This window comes from Mustela nigripes, chromosome 13, assembly GCF_022355385.1.
Source record: "Mustela nigripes isolate SB6536 chromosome 13, MUSNIG.SB6536, whole genome shotgun sequence".
NCBI classification, from domain to species: Eukaryota; Metazoa; Chordata; class Mammalia; order Carnivora; family Mustelidae; genus Mustela; species Mustela nigripes.
Window position 1 is genome coordinate 11,303,830 of NC_081569.1, and position 5,312 is coordinate 11,309,141.

Below are 5,312 nucleotides of genomic sequence, written 5' to 3' on the forward strand. Positions count from 1 at the left end.
AAAATATCATTGAAGCAAATTTGGCTTTTGAAAAACTGGGAAGCAGAAGAAAATTTAAAGAATCTGTACTCCAGGGGCGCCTGGGTGGCTCAGTGGGTTAAGCCGCTGCCTTCAGCTCAGGTCATGATCTCAGGGTCCTGGGATTGAGTCCCACATCGGGCTCTCTGCTCAGCAGGGAGTCTGCTTCCTCCTCTCTCTCTGCCTGCCTCTGTGATCTCTCTCTGTCAAATAAATAAATAAAATATTAAAAAAAAAAAAAAAAAAGAATCTGTACTCCAATAATGTACAGGTACTTGTCCTTCTAAGCATATACTTAAGTTTGTTTGGGGGACTTTATGTTGTGTATACAATTTAGTAGCTTCCCAGAACGCCACTACCAAGGAAGAGCCACTGTTAAGCAAATTGTATTTTTCTCAAAGTAACACCGTACCTCATTTTGTAACCCATGCTTTGTATTTAGCCATATATAATGTACATTTTCTTATGTCAGATAAGAACGTTAATGGTTTTTAGAGCCTGCATGATATTCTATCAGATGAGTTAACCATTAACTATTTTCTTACCGTTGAACACCAAGTTCGTTTGCCAATTTTTGCCCTTGTAAGTAATATTGACATGAATACTTATGCGTAAAAGCTTTTTAAGATTTTGTAAAATAAAGTTTACAATGAATCTGAAGTTTTTACAGTTTGTGGGTACATGTTTGACTCCCGAAGTTCATGGCGTTCCATCTTAAACGTTCTCATGACCATGCCTCCGCAGGCCACTTGGGGTCAAATCCCACCTCCTGTACCTCTTTGCTCACCTCTAAATTTATTTCAGTTATAAAGCATTTATTCTTGGTGCCTTGCTTTTGATATGGAGGTGTGTTTAATAACTGGACTAGAACGTTTAAGTTAAACATTTAAAAGGAGTCCTTTCGCTGTCAACCTGTTAGAAACACAGAAACCTCTTTTCTTTGTAACTACTTCATTTCTATGTATAGCTGTGTCACAAAAGAAATTCATTGTTGAAGTTCTTTGAGGTGTGAGGCAAATATTTCGACTTTGTAATTCTCATTGTAAAATAAATGAACTAAGGGACTATGGGCTCTTTCAGCTTAAAGGCCTCTAACCATCATGTATCATCATTTTATTAGTTATTTCCAATTGTTTTGTTGTGGATATGTTGCTAGACCTTTATCTACAGGGACAGGAAAAACAGCTCTGTTAGGCACAGTAGTTACAAGGTTTTTCTAGATCAGTGTAAGGATACTTAGATACTCCCTACCAAGAAACATTCTGGGTAGTCTGTTCTTCGAAAATTAAACTGTTTGCTACACTCATTTTTCTCTCTCAAAATCATTTAGGGAATGCGGTGAAGTAAAAAGGGGTAAGACAAATGTATGAATAATGGATATGCATCAGTCAGCAGCCTTTCCGTGATCATCTCAAAATTACCTCAGAGACTGCGAACTCTTTCCTGGGGCAATATCCTTTCTAATCACCCCTATCCTTTAAACAGCCTTAGTCTCTTTTTAAATGAAGTCCTAATTGCTAAGCTTGGAATAAGATCCATCCCACTACAAGAGAGAGCACAGTTTGTTAAGAATATTTATTCAAACAGATTTGGGACTCAAAGAGCTACCATAGATGGTAATCATTATTCTAGAAGTCTCCCTTTTGGTGACAGTACCCCAGTGCAGAGGTTTATCTCTGGGACTATAATTTTTTTTTAAGATTTTTTTTTTTAATTTATTTGACAGATCACAAGTAGGCAGAGAGGCAGGCAGAGAGAGAGAGGAGGAGGATGCAGGCTCCCTGCTGAGCAGAGAGCCCCGATGTGAGGCTCAATCCCAGGACCCTGGGATCATGACCTGAGCCGAAGGCAGGGGCTTTAACCACTGAGCCACCCAGGCACCCCTGGGACTATCATTTTTGAGACCAGCTACTTAACAGTCTGATTCCACAATAAACATGCAAAGATTTTTTTTTTTTTTTAAGTTATATCCGCGCTGTGTATCTGAGATTAAAACCTGTTATTAGGGGCACCTGGGTGGCTCAGTCATTAAGCGTCTGCCTTTGGTTCAGGTCATGATCCGAGGGTCCTAGGATCGAGCCCCACTTCGGACTCCCTGCTCAGAGGGAACCCTGTTTCTCCCTCTCCACTCCCCCTGCTTGTTGTGTTCCTGCTCTCGCTCTCTATTTCAAATAAATAAATTTAAATCTTTAAAAAATATATAACCTGTTATTAAAGATTCATTCAGTGTAATCCTTTCAAAATCAGCTCTAGATTTTTCTTGTTTTATCATTTGGTTTCATAGATGATACCCAAGACAGCAAATAGATGAATATTTTACATGTTAGTTCTTTTAAGGGACAAATGACTTTGACCAGCTTTGGGGAGCTATATAGCTCTTAGAAACTTGTCTCCTTGGAGCTGAAGTTTAAAATCAGCTACTGATATAAATGAAGAAGGGGGATGGGAGGAGGAAGAAGGAGAGAAGCAGAAAAATATATTTTTTAGATACTTAAAAAGTATTTAATATTCTTTAATCTTGAAAACACCAGGTTTCCACTCTCAGGTGAAGTTGTGGCCAGCAGTGAAAGGCAGAGGTCTCATCTTCTTGCCCCTTGAGTCAGCCCTGCCAGAAATAACAGAAGGAATCCAGGTTGTCTCATGTCCTAGACTTTATGCCCCAGAGTCTACACTGCTACACTGGCAAGTTGTGGGCACATTCCAGCTGGGGCTCTGGTGACCAATGCATCATTATCTTCTAGTCTCCCCCAAAATCTCCTTCTGTCCCCCATATCTAACAGCCCTAAAGTTCTCATTCTTTCAGGATTCTATGGAGCTGTGGTTAACAATCAGGGCTTAGGAGTCAGAGAAAGCTGGAGTTGGGTTCTACTTCTGTGATCTACAAACTGTGACCTTGGGCAGGGTAACATGTCTGGGCCTCAGCTTCCTTCCCTGTAAACCAGAACTATTTATTTCTTTGTTACAAGAATTAAATCAAACATAGTGCTTAGCATAGTGCCTGGCATAAATAAGCTCTCAATCAGAAGAATTGTTTATTAATCCCTCCTCTACCGGCACTCAGTTCCTCCTTCTCCTTTGGCCAGTGGCTTACTGACTGATCTACAGCCGTCCTGCCTGGTGCCCTGAGAAGCTTGCTGTTCCTTGTATCAATCTTCTTTTTAAACACACCTTTAGCCCTTTTAATCTGCCTGGCAAACTCCTACTCATTCGTCAAAACTCAAACCTCAATATCCTGATGATGAAAGTATAAACTGATGTAACTCCTTTGAAGGGAAATTTTTACAAAAACTAACTACATGCACCAACTTGTGGATCCAGGAATTTTGTTTCCAGGAATGTACCCTATATATAGCCATCCTCACACATGGGGCAAAAAGGGAATGTATATACAAATACTATTTGTAATAGCAAAAGATTGTAAATCCCTACATGTCCAATAGAGCTCTAGTATCGAAATTTTAATTTATCCCTATTAGGAAATACTGTGGGGCTATTAAAAAGAAGTAAATAGCTCTACAAGTACTGATTTCCAAAATATATTGTTACATGAAAAAAACTGGCACATAAAAGTTGAGTAGAAGACACACATTTGTCCAAAGACACATCTGTCCAAAAGAAAGTGGGCAGATGGGTTATTTATATTATATTTATATTGATGAAATTGTAGTAGTTGCCTCTGATGGGCCCTCAAGCATCTGAGTGAGGAAAGAGTTCCTTTTCACTGTCTACTTTTTTGTTCTATTGAAATGACTAATCACTTGTATAAAACATTAAATTTCTTTAAATTTAAAAAACCCACCTTAATTCCAGAATCTTTTCTTTTGGGAAACCTTGGCTGGCCCTCTCCCTTCATTTCCAGCCAATCTCTCCCTCCTTCATACTTCTCAGTTGCCCTTGTGTTTCTAATGTAATTCACCTCATTATATTGTATGTAACTGTCTACAAGACTGGTTTCCTTAGAAAACCAAGAGCATCTAAGAAGCTGATATTGTATTCATTTTTTTAAAAAGATTTAATTTATTTATTTATTTCAGAGAGAGAGAGAGAGAAAGCTCAAGCGAAGGTAGAGGGAAAAGCAGACTCTGCAGAGTGCAGAGCCTGATGTGGAACTCAGTCTCAGAACCCTGAGATCATGGCCTGAGCTAAAACCAAGAGTGGGATGCTTAGCCAAATGAGCCAGCCAGCACCCCAATATTGTATTCATTTTTATGTTCCAAGGATCCAGTCCCAGATGATACACATACACTTTTTTTTTTTTTTCTTTTGAAGGAATGAATTGAAAAGGTCTAGAATGTGTCTCTCCCACAACTGCCCTGATCCTATTCTGGTTACCCTAAGGAGAGTGTGGGCTTTTACAGATTCACCTTAATAATCCGGCCCCACCCTATATTATCAGTCATTCTAAGCAAACCCTCTTGTAGCTCCAATTACATCTGACTTTTCACTGTTTTTGTAATTGTTGTTGGCTTGTCCTGTTATGTTTGATTTTTTAAAAATCCACAGTCTCTTCAAACGCCTTGTCTTTGAGCGTGCAGTATCCTCTACTAAGGTCCTTTCCCCGTGTTGGCCACTCAGTCTCCTGACATTCAAAGTCATTTCCTCTTTGCATTGGTGGTGTAGTGGTTAGGGTAGCCACCTTCCAAAGGCACTTCCCCTTTAAAGCCTTCCTGTTTTTACCCTGCCTTTGTCAGATAAACTTGACGTTCCCATGGCTCTTTGATCAAATTTGTGATCACTAGTCATTTATTGCAATTATCATTTCACCTGTTAGTTCACCTGACAAAAATAAGGATTCCTGGAATTTATGCCTGACACATAGCAGGCATTCAATAAATAATTGTTGCATGAATGGACAAATGAACAAGGTAATAGTAAGTGCTCTTTATATTTTGATGGGCTGCATGTGATAGCCATCTGTTTATTTATTTAGGGCAGCATAGCTGAACACTTGAGTGCGTCACATCCAAACCTCAGCCTGGCCTTTTGAACTGGGAGCTCTCCGTAGTGGTTACCACCCTAATGCAGGTGGAGAAACCTGATTAAATGTGTCCTTTTTAAGTCCCTTAAAGCAAGACTGACAGATTTAACAAATACAAATACATGTTGCCTAGTTAAACTTGAATTTCCAATAACCAACATTATTTTTAGTGTAGTTACGCCTCAACTATTGCTTTTACTTAAAAAAAATTCATTGTTTATCAGAAATTCAAATTTGGCTGCATGCTCTGTATTGTATCTGGCAACCCTACCACAAAGGCTGAATTCCCAAACCCTATCTTCCTGTGTTCAGACCC